The 14,358-nt window shown below is 45.1% G+C and overlaps 1 protein-coding gene across 1 annotated transcript in view; it reads left to right on the plus strand.

Annotated features, from left to right (window-relative positions):
- The window catches only part of MICU2 (mitochondrial calcium uptake 2), a 239,826-nt gene that overhangs the window by 178,108 nt on the left and 47,360 nt on the right, over nt 1-14,358 (plus strand). The window lies entirely within an intron of this gene.

The following is a 14,358-nucleotide window of genomic DNA, read 5'->3' on the forward strand; positions in this document are numbered from 1 at the left end:
GACAGGCCAAAAGGAAAAGGGGAGATGGCAGCATGTGACTACTAAAAGGAGGAGAGTCTCCAGAATTGAAAAGGAGCAGACTGAGTAACCACTTTCAAGCACTCTGTGGTGGAAAGGCTGAGGAAGAGGCAGAAGATGAGAACATCTGCAGGCATCATGCAGAGCACTTGGCAGTCTAGAGAGCAGGAAATACAGGGTCCCAGAGGTGGGGGGTCTAGGACCACTGCACCAAGAAGGAAAAGAAGAGTGGTGGTCGTTGGTAACTCCCTTCTTCAGGGAACAGAGGCACCAATTTGTCATCCAGATTTGGGGTCCCAGGAGGTGTGCTGTCTGCTTGGAGCCTGAATTCAGGATGTCAGATTCCTTCTTGTCCATGTAGACACCAATGATGCTGCCAAGAATAATGACAGACAGATCAGAGGCAACTATGAGGCTCTTGGCAGGAGAATTAAGGAGCTTGGAGCACAAGTGGTGTTTTCATTGATCCTCCTAGTAGAAAGCAAGGACCCAAGCAGGGACTATCATATCCTGGAAGTAAATCTGTGGCTAAGGTGGTGGTATTGGCATGAAGGGCTTGGGTTCTTTGACACTGGATGGATGTTCTAACTAGAACTGGGAACAGCATCTTTGCACATCATCTGGCTAACCTAGTAAGGGTTCAAACTAGGTTCCTTGGGTGATGATGAACAAAATTATCTAGCAACAGAGCTAACAATCCAGAGGGGAAGGGACTGGAAAAAGCAGCTCAACTCTCAGAAAGGGCCAGGGAGCCACAGGACAGCAACAAGTGATGCAAAAGGAAAACGAGTACGTTGGAATGCAAAACGCATCTAATGTATGTATACAAATGCAAGAAGTGTGCGAAATAAGATGAGCTGGAATTGGCAGCCTGTGAAATGAGCTATGACCTGATTGGCATCGCATACACCTGGTGGGACAGCTCTTATGACTGGAACATTGAGAGCTACGCTCTGTTTTGGAAGGCCAGGATTGGTGGAAAAGGTGGTGGTGTCACTTTGTGTGTCAGAAATGCATACGCTTGTTCCCTGGTTCAGGAAGAAAAAGATAACAGAGCAGAATTCATTTGGGTGAAGATAGAAGATGAAATGAAGCATTGATATAATGGTGGGGATTTATTATAGGCCACCAGTTGAAGAAGAAGCAGTAGATGGGGCATTTCTTAAGGAGGTGACAAAATTAGCCAAAAACTATGTGATGGTTCTGATGGGAGACTTCAACTTTCTGGACATCTGCTGGAAGAACAGTACAGCCAAACATAAAATGTCAAGTCAGATCCTAACTTGTTCGGAGGACAGCTTTCTGTACCAGGGAATCATATATCTTGGATCTTGTCCTGACCAATAGGGAAGAACTGGTGCAGGACGTGAAGATGATCAGTAACTTGGGAGCGTGATTACAGTTTGATAGAATTCCAGATCCTGAGACAGGGAAAGCATGAGATCAGGAGAACTAAGATGCTAGATTTCACAAAAGGTGGATTTCAGCTGATTCAAGGAATTAATAGGCATGGTGCCATGGGAAAAAAGGAGGGCTAGAAGCTTCCAAGGTGCACAGTATTGGAAGCACAGCAAGAAACTTTTGATACAATGGAAGTACAAGAAGAATGGTAAGAGACCAATGTGGCTGTACAGAGAGCTTCAAGGTTGCCTCAAATGCACAAGGAAAGCATACAGGCAGTGCAAAAATGGACTGGAAACCAAGGAAGCATACCATGAAATAGCAAGACTTCAGGAACATGATCAGAGGCAAAGATAAAGAATGAGCTGCATCTGATGAGGGAGTTTAAAAACACCAAAAAGAGGTTCTATAAGTATGCCGGCCAGAAAAGAAAGCCCAAGGAAACTGTGGGTTTGTTAACTAGCCAAGGGAAACTCTTAACAAAAGATGCAATGAAGGTGGCTTTATTCAACAGCTACTATGCCTCAATCTTCACAAAAAAATTAGGCTGCAACCCAATTAAGATTATTTGGATAGGAAAAAGGACAAGCTGAGGAACAAGATAACAAAAGAGACTGTCAGAGAGCTTATGATGGGTCTAAATGAGTTCAAGTCAACAGAGCCTCATGAACTTTATCCAGGGCACTGAAGGAGCTGGCAGAGGAGATCTTGGAGCCCCTTGCAATTAAGTAGTGAGAGATGGACAAGGTACCAGAAAACTGGAAAAGGGCTAATGTAGTGCCCCTCTTTAAAAGATCTCAACAGGTTGGAAAGCTAGATTGGAAAGCTGGACTGGAGTTAACAGAATGAAATTCAATGCTGACAAATGCAAGGTGCTGCACCTCAGAAGGACTAATCAAAAACAGGAATAGAAAATAGATGACACGTGGATGGATGATGGTGCTATGGAGAAGGATCTAGAACGGGGTAGGCAACCCCCAACCCCTGGCATGCGTGTTGAGAAAGATGCGAGGCCATTTTGCTCGGGACGCCACAGCCAGCCCCGGCTCTGGGTAGCTGCTGCCAGCAATGGAGCCTGGGCTGCTCCCAGCAGGGCTTGCAGCATCCCAGCTGCCTGCTGGGAGCAGCCTGGGCTCCCAGTTGGCACCAGCTACCCATAGCCAGGGTCAGCTGCAGCTGGGAGGCTGCAAACAGCTGTGCCAGGCTCCACAGCTCTGGCATCAGCTCTGTACCAGCATGTGCAAGTGCGCCTCGGAGCGGGCAGTGGGGGAGGGGCGTGAGGCAGCACAACCCCAGTCTCTCCCCCACTCCCAACATGGAGCTAGTGACTGGGCTTCAGAGCCCGGCACAGCTGTTTGTAGCCACTCTGGGCAGCTGCAGCAAGCATGGAGCTGATGCCAGAGCTGTGGAGCCTGGCACAGCTGTTTGCAGCCTCCCAGCTGCAGTCGGCCCCAGCTCTGGGTAGCTGCTGCCAGCCGGGAGCCCAGGCTGCTCCCAGCAAGCAGCTGGGATGCTGCAAACCCTGCTGGGAGCAGCCCGGGCTCCTGAGCTACCCAGAGCTGGGGTAACTGCTGACAGCTACAGAGCCCAGTCTAGAGGGCAGGGGCTTTGGGTGGGGGGCAAGGGGCAGCAGGGCTAGGGGGCAGGGGCTTTGGGTGGGAGGCAAGGGGCAACAGGGCTGGGGGGCAGGGGCTCTGGGTGGGGGGCAAGGGGCAGAAGCAGGGCATCCTGCCATGTACCCCCTGCCCTCATTTTGTTTTTCTGGTTTGCCAGCACCCTGGCACCTTCCAAGGTAGGCATTGTGGTGTTTTTCGGCACGCCGGCCAAAAAACGTTGCCTACCCCGATCTAGAAGTTGTGGTAGATCACAGACTCAATATGAGCATCATGCAGCTGCACAAAAGGCAAATGCGGTTTTGGGATGCATCAATAGCAGCATTAGGTGTCAAACATAGGAGGTGATAGCATCTCTGTACTCATTACTGATTAGACCTTATCTGGACTATGGTATAGAGTTTTGGGCACCACGTTTTAAAAAAGCTGTGGAGAAGTTACAGAGGTTTGGGGGGGTGACAAAAATGTTAAAGAGTTTGGAAGGCGAGACATACAAAGAGAGTGAGAGTTTGAAGGAAATAGGCATGTTCAGCTTGCAGAAAAGGTGCTTAAGAGGGGACATGATAGCAGTCTTCAAATACCTGAACAGCTGCCATAAAGAAGAGGGAAAACACCTTTTCTCACTTGCTGCAGAGACTAGGGCACGGACCACTGGCTTGAAGATGGAGCAAAGTATATTTAGATTGCATATCAGGAAAAAATTCTTCACTGTTAGAATGGTGAGGCAGTGGAATAGACTGCCTAGGGAAGTTGTGGACCCTTCATCATTGGAGGTGTTCAAGAAGAGATTAGACAGCCACTGGTCGGGGATGATCTAGGTGTAACTATGGGTATTTTCCATGTTTCTGGGCTTTACTGGTTGCTGCATGGGGTTAGGAAGGAATTCTTTCTCCTCCTGTTGCTGTGTTGGGAAATATTTTTTTTTAAGCCTTTCTCAGAGGCATTGAGCGTTGGTTGCGACCAAGGCTGGGGTTTGACTCGTGTGTACCAATGCTTGTGCTGGGACTTAAAATCAGAGGTTCCTGACTAATGGGTGTTGCTCCTCTTCTCAGAGTCAGACTAACCACCATATTTGGGTCAGGAAAGAATTTTACCCCATGGTCAGATTGGTATGGAGTTGGGGGGGTGTGTTACCGTCCTGGGATCTTTCAAGCATATTTTAACATCCCTTGCAGCAGCAGGACATTGGTCACCCTGCCTTACCTGTGGCAGATTATGTCTTGTGTTTTGTCAAGGTTCACTCTGTTGTTTTGCTATGGATTTGATTTGTAGAAGTCTTCTAATTTCTGAAGGACTGGATTCAGTGACCCAGGAGTCCCTTCGTATTCTGTCTTCTTAATATTGACTTTAGAAAAATCCATCTCTCCCTCTGAATTGTTCATAATCAGGTGTGTTTTTCTGCAATGGACCCTCTGCATGTGCAGGTAAAGGCTCAATGGGATCTAATTCACGATCTACATAATTGTGCTTCCTGCCATGCCACATGTGCATGTTAGGAGGTATGATTGTGGGATCACGAATTAGATCCCATCATGCCTTATTACTGGTGCAGGGGGAGCAGCTGCAATCTTCCAGCCATGGGGATGCGCAAAGCAACCCCTGCAGCAGGGAGCTCTGTCAGCTGATGGGGCTCCCACCCACAGGGCACAGACTACACATGCAAATTAGAGCTGGGTAGAAACCAGCTCTAAAGTTATTACACATTTTCCAGCAGTAACTTTATAGCCGGTTGGACCTATTTACAGCACCATAGTTAATTTGTGTGTGTAGCCAATCTAAAGTAATTGCACAGTTCATCAGGTAATTGTATAATATATGTAATATGTAGAGGAGGCCCAAGTAGCAAAGAGATATTGTTTTCAAATTGCTGTGCAATAGAGGGGGAAAAAATCAGTATTCTGCAAAAGGAAAAGAAAAATAGGAAAAAGGTTTATTGTTAGGCTTCTAAAAATAATGTTAATTACATAGCATGTAAAATCGGTATGTAAGAGGGTCTTTACGTAAGAAGGTAGTCTTAAATAATTCACGTCAGAAGTAAAAAGTGTTATTAATGGAACCCCTCTTTTAATGAACCCAAGCATAATCCCTGTTGTTGGCTGTAAATACATTTTTAAAGAAGCAAAAGTGACTTCCATCCTACTTTATGAATTGTTCTCCCTAATGATACCCAGTACTATGGACAAAGTCAGAAATACAGTAGAATCTGTCAACTCTGAACTTTAATAAAAATCACCTGCTTGACTGGGAAATTGCCAAAGATTCCACGGAATATATTTCACTGACTTTAAATTTTGGAGTACTAGCACAGCAATTGCTGGCATATATTTCTTGCTGTCAGTCCTTTGTGTGGTTTTTACTGTTTCCCAGCTTGCACATGGTTGTTAACTGAATCCAGTTCACCTAAATTCTGTTTTTAAAAGTATTTTAATGCCTAGTGGTACCTTTTTTAAAACTGTTACTGAAACTGAACAATGTTTCCCAGGGTAGCATTCCCATAAGCCTCTAATTATTGTGACTTAAAAGTGCCACACACTCTCAACAGTTTCAGTGTAGAAACTCTCATGGCTGTGAAGAAGTTGTTCTGTTAAAGTGTTCATATCACTCTGCTGATGAAAAATAAGACCAAATTACAGAACAGTTGCTGGGGTTTTTTCCTTTGTATTTTTCATTCGTACTTACTGATCCTGTTAATCCTAATGGATGGGAATCAGGGCAATTTAAAAATACTTTAGTCATTGAAATGGCTATTACAGCTATATTGTTCAACTAAAAAGTAGCAGTACGCTGAGGCTAAGCATAGGCACTCATTTCTAGTGCTGCACATTTCTGAGAAAAGGCAAGTTTACAGGCATTCTAACCTGCAGCTACACCTTCCTGGCAGGCAAGCTGAGGCTGAGCTTTGCCCTTGAGGAAATGCCCTTGTGCCATGACTAGGTCTGAGGAAGGAATGGAGGGCAGTGACAGCTTAATTCTTCCCCTTCTCTGGGAGGAAGAGAGCTGTGGAGATATGCTCTGTGCCTTCCACAGACTGGGATGAGTCAAGCTGCTGCTGCTTCCTGCCCCTTCCACAGGGTACCCGGCTCACCCTGCTCTGTGGAAGACATGGAGGCAGAGTGTGGGGGATAGCTGCAGCTTGTCTCATTCTGGTCCCTCCATTCCTTCCTCAGACCTAGTTATGGCACAAGGGCATTTCCTCAAGGGCAAAGCTCAGCCTCAGCTTGCCTGCCAGGAAGGTGTAGCTGCAGGTTAGAATGCTTGTAAACTTGCCTTTTCTCAAAAATGTGCAGCACTAGAAATGAGTGCCTATGCTTAGCCTCAGCATACTGCTACTTTTTAGTTGAACAATATAGTTGTAATAGCCATTTCAATGACTAAAGTATTTTTAAATTGCCCTGATTCCCATCCATTAGGATTAACAGGATCAGTAAGTACGAATGAAAAATACAAAGGAAAAAACCCCAGCAACTGTTCTGTAATTTGGTCTTATTTTTCATCAGCAGAGTGATATGAACACTTTAACAGAACAACTTCTTCACAGCCATAAGAGTTTCTACACTGAAACTGTTGAGAGCGTGTGGCACTTTTAAGTCACAATAATTAGAGGCTTATGGGAATGCTACCCTGGGAAACATTGTTCAGTTTCAGTAACAGTTTTAAAAAAGGTACCACTAAGAATTAAAATACTTCTAAAAACAGAATTTAGGTGGGCTGGATTCAGTTAACAACCATGTGCAAGCTGGGAAACAGTAAAAACCACACAAAGGACTAACATTGGCATTGATGCCTGCACAGTTGGATGGGTAAAAAATTGGCTGATGGGGCACACCCAGAGAGTAGCGATGGATGGGTTGTACTCAGCCTGGCAAGATGTGAGCAGTGGGGTACCCCGGGGCTCGGTCCTCGCACCCGCACTGTTTAACATCTTCATCAGCAACTTGGACGAGGGGGTGGAAGGCACACTGTCCAAGTTTGCTGATGACACTAAGATGTGGGGCGAGGTGGACACACTTGAAGGGAGAGAGAGACTGCAACTAGATTTAGATCGACTACAAAAGTGGGCAGATGAGAATAGGATGGGGTTCAACGTAGACAAATGCAGGGTGCTCCACCTTGGGAGAAGGAATCCACAGCATACATACAGGCTGGGGAGTTCCCCGCTTGAAAGCACAGAGGCGGAAAGGGATCTCAGAGTCATTATTGACTCCAAGATGAACATGAGCTGCCAATGCCAGACCGCAGCCAGCAAGGCCAGCCATACCTTGTCATGCATCCAAAGGTGCATCTCAAGCCGGTCCAGAGAGTTGATACTCCCCCTCTATGTGACTTTGGTCAGGCTGCAGTTGGGAGTACTGCATCCAGTACTGGGCGCCACACTTCAAAAGGGATGTGGCCAGCCTAGAGACTGTTCAGAGGAGGGCCCCCCACTTTGTGAGAGGGCAGCAGGACAGGCCCTACGAGGAGAGACTGAGGCACCTGAACCTGTTCAGCCTCAGCAAGAGGAGGCTGAGGGGGGACCTGGTGGCTGCCTACAAGCTCATCAGGGGAGATCAACAGCAAATAGGTAGAGCCCTTTTCTCCCCAGCACCACCTGGGGTGACAAGGAACAATGGTAAGAAGCTGATGGAGAATAGGTTTAGGTTAGAGATCAGAAGGCAGTATTTTACAGTTAGGGTGGCCAAAATCTGGAACCAGCTTCCGAGGGAAGTGGTCCTCGCCCCTACCTTGGGCATATTCAAGAGGAGGTTGGATGATCACCTGTCTGGGGTCTTGTGAACCCAGCGTTCATTCCTGCCTGTGGCAGGGGGTCAGGCTAGATGATCTATTCAGGTCCCTCCTGACCCTAACTACTATGAAACTGTGGTCCTTGGAAAAAGTCAAGCAGCAGAAAAATGCCCCTCTCACCAGTACCTGAGACCTGTCAAGCCATAGGGAAATTGCCTCCAGTGACCCTGGTCTGTGGAAGGTGCAGGGGCAGCATATAGCCAGTAAAAGTAAGTCCATTAAAGGAGATAAATTTGATTCCTGGCTGCATGCAGTTTAGTGCACTGAAATGTTACTTTGCTACCTCTTTAACTATATACTGCTTCAGGAAAGCAAGAAAGGAGAAACCTTCAGAAATATATTGCAAGTCACTCATGTTGTACATGATAAATCATCTCTAATTGTCATTGCGTGTTTCAATTAATTCTGATTGAATTATCCAATCCAATATTAACAGCTGAAAGTCATCAAAATAGGTGATAAAAAGCACAATACAATCAATAAAAATAATGTGATTCCTCGAGAGGCAATCATATTAAGTGGAAGTCATTGTAGATTAAGTTACTTTGTATTTCTTCATACTATATTAAGGAATTAAAATGGGAGTGGTGAGAACATATAAAATGTAATGCAAGCTTATGAAAATCATTGCATTCAAAATTGTCCCTAAGGATATGAGCAGGCCATAGAATTGCTTCACCAGAAAAATAGCTCCAGAAATTAGATGAGATTTGTTTTTCCTGCTGAGTGATCTTATTTATTATTCGGGAAAGAGCAAGGAGGGTTCAGAGCAGGACGTGAAAATAATCACTGCAGGGAATCTTATTGTATGACTACATATGTAACATTTATGAGAAGTGAATATTTTACTGCTTGTGCAGTCATAGCTTCCAAGATTACATTTAAGCACTACAAAGAATTATCATAAAGCCTTAAATGTTACATATCAGCTATAATGTAATGAAAGAATGTCCTATTCCTCAAGCTTTCAGTGTGAAATTGAGAATTTTTATCAAAATACAACTAGTGCTGGTTTATCAAAACCTCATTTAAAGTAACTTTTTTTTGCTTTTATTTTCTCCACTTTTAATTTATTTTCTGTTTCTTTTTTCTTCTATGAAGCCCTCAAGCATCTATATGGCTAACTAATTAAAAAACTTTAGCCTAGATCATGTTCCACCTATTAGGTCTTTAAGTACAATCCTATTAGACTCTACTTAAGTCCCTGAAAAACCCTTAATGCAAAAGATGGGTGGGTCTTCCTTTTCCTTGTTGCTTAAAGCTAAGATGGACAAGATATATGTTAATAGCTTCTCAGAGACTTGAGCAAGGTGGAATAGAATCAGAGTTGCACACCTAGTAAGTGAAATTAGGATCTTGCGGTAAACATGCAACAAACAAAAATCCATTGGCCTTTATAATGCCATGACTGGCATCCAAAGAAAATCAGTCACAACTATTTCCCACCTAGTTTATTTTGCCTCTTGCTTGGTTTCTTAACTTCCAAGGTAAGTGCAGACAATTGGGGAGGTTAAATCAGGTTCCAAATGGCCACCTGATTTAAACTTAGCTTCTCCCAGTGAAGACCTTACACTTACAGACCCTGTCTCAGTGACCAGCAATCAGTCTAAATCTGTAACTGTACAGAAGTTCCATGCATACAAACCAATCAAAAAATCGCAGAACCCAGTTTAAGATGAACTTAGATCTATATAGTATGAAACTTACTTGATTCAGGTCAAACATGAAACTCCTGCAGGCTTTCCCTGCGCAGCCCCAGGGCTGGGAAAACCCAGCCACTGGCCCCAGCTCCAAGGCTGCTCTTTTCACACACCCCCCCATCCGCTAGGCTATTTTTTGCCCCCCTGGCTCCCCGCTCCCAACCAGCCAGCCCTCTCAACCCCCATCCCACAAGCTGCTCCGGGTGCAGCCATTTTTATCAGTGTTCATGGCTTTCAGAACTGAGCTAGTATAAGTCCCAGTGGGAGGAGAGGCAGGAGGAATGGGGGGTGTAGGTTTGCAGAGGGGAATCCCACACCACCCATGGGTTATGCCTTCTCCCCAACCCCCCCACAGTTTGCACCTGCCCTGCCTATACCTCATGAATTGCACCTCCCCCCATCTACCAGCAAACCTCCCAACCCCCACCACTCGCCCCCCATTCCAACTTACCTGATATCAGGCAGCCATTTTGAATCCATTTAACTCCCTAGTACCCCAAATATCTGCACTTAGCCCCAGTCTCCATGAAGTTGTCATGTATATTTTGTATCATATCTCTAATTGAATTAGCAAGTGTTGTAATACTTTCTCTTCCTTTCTAATTATGCACAGACTAAAAAGCTACTTACTGCATTTCATGGAAATATCTTTTGAAGCATAGTTACTTCCAATGTATTTCCCAGTAAAACTGATCAGATTTAAAGCAACTTCTCTGTAGCTTGTCAAAGGGGGAGAACATTCAGTCTTCCTAACCAAATTCCACTCACTTACACAATTAAATTCATTTCTGCACGTGCTACAAGAGGTTCACTTCATCACTTGGTATATGTATCCATATTCTTCAATCTTACGAGAGCCAAAAAGGAATGTCTAGACCCAGTAAGCGTCAAATGTATAGAAATGTCTGGTCCCTGTTCAAAACAAGTACTGTAAGGTGTCTTACAAGTTACTGCCCACTCCCTCACCTTAACTTTGTGGAGATCATAATGAAGGATTCTGTCAATTTATGCAGCATCCAAAATTTTCTCATTTTTTGGAGCATAGCTGGATGTGACATTGGAAAATGCCTTTAAAGTTGGTAATTGCCTTATATGACTTTTGTCCACTATCATATCCATGCAAATAACATTATCTCTATTAGCTTGCTCCTTGGGGAGCATCCTAAATTATGACTCTGTTATGGAACATGGGAATGATATCTAGAGTTGTTTGAAAGGTGATTTGAAGTCCCTAAACTAATCTAATTAGTGGAATGTTCTCATCCCTTTGTTCATTGTGTAAGTAAAGCTACTATGGAAGATTTTCATGGGAGGGAGGAAAGGAAGTGGAGGGAGTTTGGTCTGGGAGTTTTTCAGCCTCCACTGGAAGGTAGGCCGGGTGTATTGGAGCTCCCTCTTACCCCCATGGTGGGTGGAGGGGTCCAATTCATCCATCCCACCCTCCAGTACTGGCTGGGGAACCCCTACAATGAGCTCCATCTACACCCTTCCCCCCATCCCATTCTGAAAATTTTGCAACCTGCAGGGCCATTGCTAGGGGAAACTGGCTGCAGGCTGCAGCCAGAAGTTAGATTCCCCTCCCCCTGAACCAACAGTGAACTTCTGTTTGGTCCAGGGAGGGGATCGTTGCAACTCAGAACGCTTCCTGCAAAGCGTTCTCAGTCACAGCAGAGAGCTGCACTTCTGTGTGTACCCTAAGACAGCAGTCCTGGCCCTGTTGAAGTCAACAGCAAAACTCCCTTTGACTTCTGCAGGATCAGAGTTTTACCTTACGATTGAATATATTAGCTAACTTATTAAAAATGTACCTTTTATCTTGGCATGGGTAGCCATGATGTCATAAGTTTTTTTTTTCCTGTAAGTGATGTAATTGTGTAATAACTTTATGAAATGAGTTGTCTCAAATCAAATGACAGATTCCCTAATGATGCATCAGAACTTTATACTTGTATAGAGCATAAAACACATCTAGGCCACATATTAAACAATTGTGTGTATTAAGAGGAATATGTGATACAGTTCATGAATGTAATAATCTTCTGGCAAAATTTTTAGTGTTGTAAAGCAGTAAAAATGGGAAGTGATTGGTCCAAAATTTTATTAAAATCCCAGTGAAACTTCATAATATCAGTTTAATCCTCGAACTGTCTCACTAATCATCACAGGACAGTTAAGGGGGAAAGTGGTTCTACGAATTCATATAGAAAAAATTAGGGTAAAGAAGAGGACTGTTCAGTATAGGGAAAGTGAGCCAGTGAAAATTTGTAAATAATAAATATCTTTAACAGTTTGTCCTGGAATATAGGAAAACTTTGTGCAGTATGAAGGGAAATGGTAGGGCAGTACTGAAGATGCAATAACTGAAAAAATAAAAACTGAGATAACAAAAAGGGTGAAGTAGAAAGCGTGTAACAAACACCAGTGCTTGTTCAGGTACTTGCTTTGTCATAACTAGGCATCTGGGTTTTCCATTTGCCATGAAAAAACATGGTAAAACACACATTTTCTCCTTTAAAGGAGAAAAACCCTGGAAACCATGGATTTCCCCTTGCAGGCTGGCAGAGTTCCAGCCTGCAAAGGGCTGCTTGGGGCTGAGGGGAGCAGGGTGCAGGGGGCATCATGTCTGCACACACCTGTACACATTGCAGCTAGACAGTGTGGTAGAAAACAGCTCCTGCAGCTCCCTCCAGGTAAGTCTATGTGGGTGGGGGAGCATAGGGGACAGCGGGGGGAGGGCACAAGCAATGGCACCGGGGGGGGGGCACATGACCAAATTTCTGTGCCAACAGTAGGGCATGGGGCTGCAGCCTGGCTGGACCAGCTCCAGGCAAAAGCTGCCGCTGCGGCCCAGTGGCCATGACCCAGTGCAGGATGGAGTGCTACATCTCCATTGCCACAAAGATGAGGCACCCCCTGCCTGCCCAACAGCAGTGGAGGGCAGAACTCCATGCTGCTGCCACAGCTCACCTTGGCAACCACGGCAGCACAGAGCTCCCTCCCACACCAGGTCCCGCCTGCTGGGCCACAGAGATAGCTCCTGTCCAGAGCTGGTCCAGCCGGGCTGCAGCCCCACACCCTGCTGTGGGCACAGAAATCTGGGGACTTATTCTCCGCACCCCCTCCATACACCTGCCCTTCCTCTCACACCCACACTATTCCCCACACACCTACCTCCTTCCTTGCACACTGGGAGGTCTGGAGGTGGGGGGCAGCAGGTCAGTTTGAGGGGCACCAGCAGAGCTGGGGTGGGGAGAGACTGGGTTGGAAGGGAAGGGCACCAGCACTGCCAGGGGGTTGCGGGTTTGGGAGCAAGGAGCACCAGCAGGGGTGGAGGGGCTGTGTCAGGAGTGAGGGGCACTGTCAGAGACAGGGGACTGTGGGTTAGAAGTGAGGAGCCTCGGTGGGAACAGGAGACTGTGAATCAGGAGTAAGGGGCACCAGCAGGGCCGGGGGCTATGAGTCAGGAATGAGGGGCACCAGCAAGGCTTGCGGGGACTGCCAGTTTGGAGTGAGGGGCAACAGCATGGGCAGGGACAGGGCACTGGTATATCAGAGCTGCTCACAAAGCAGTGGGAGGGGACAGCCGCAACTGGACCCAGATCCTAATGAGAAAAAGGGGCAGGGACAGTTCTAATGTTCCATGATAAAAAACCAAAATCAAATGCCAAATTATATAAGTATTTAGAATTTATTTTATTATAATGATTGAGGCATTGGTAGGCTTCCAAATTGCTTTAAAATTGTAAATATAGCAATAAAACATTGTGTTCAACTGACCCCCCCCCCCACACACACACACATATGTAGTGGTGTTTCATTTTAAACTTGGATTTTGGGTTTTTTAATCAGAGAAGTTTGGATTTTTAAACAGAGAAAACCAGGATCCTTGGTCATAACTCACTATCTAGCTGTTTTCTGCTAGTTATCTATTTAGACTGTAAATTTCTTAAGGTGACGAATTTATTTCTTTAATTGTTTGCAAAATGCTTATCATACTTTGAATTTTTTATAACTGAATATGGCCAACAGTATCAAGAATGTAGCCAGGCACATGGTTTGCCGTGCAAATCATTCAGGGGAATGAGGAGAACAACAAAAACAGGAAGCATTCCATAGGAATCTGGCATCAGCTGTATACAGTAACAGCCTAAAGAGCTTTCTGGCCAAAACGCCAGACTGATTATAAATGGTAGTGCTCACTTCCTGCTGAACTGGAATCAGTGACACAAGAACATAAGGCCACAGGAACTGCAGATGCTATCTTGCCCTCTAACAGAAAGACAAGCACATCTGTCTGTTCTGTTCAGTAAGTTTTACTACACCCATCACGTAAAAGTTGAAATGGATAGCCTTTCATTCATTCACTGTGTGCCCTTAGGCCTTCTGTAATGCATGCCATCCAAACCTTACACCAAATACAACATTATTAGTTTTTTCATGGGCATTTCTATAGCGCTCATTATCACCAGAATGCAGATCATTGTATCTGAGAGGTTCTCAGTCTGCTTAATTTACAGTGAGTTGCTAGACTGTGGGAAAAGAATTCTGCTAATTGTGGCAGCTTTTACTTCAGTACTTCTCCATTCAGCTGGAGCTCATCAGTGATCCTTTCCAGCTGACTGGAAAAACCACGCCTTTTGAAATAATAGCCACAGCAAACAACTGGAACACTTCAGTGGTCCCATGCAGTTGTTTGCTGCAGCTAACTGTACCCTCCAACCAGTTGACCAAGCCCTCATCTGTTCAGGGGGTAAAGGAATCTATCCCTATGAAGACCGTGTCCAGGTTCTTCTGTTGTAGCTGAATGTTCCACAAATCTTAATTAATTCATCTTCAAAACACAA

Source organism: Alligator mississippiensis, chromosome 1 (genome assembly GCF_030867095.1).
Source record: "Alligator mississippiensis isolate rAllMis1 chromosome 1, rAllMis1, whole genome shotgun sequence".
Taxonomy (NCBI): Eukaryota; Metazoa; Chordata; order Crocodylia; family Alligatoridae; genus Alligator; species Alligator mississippiensis.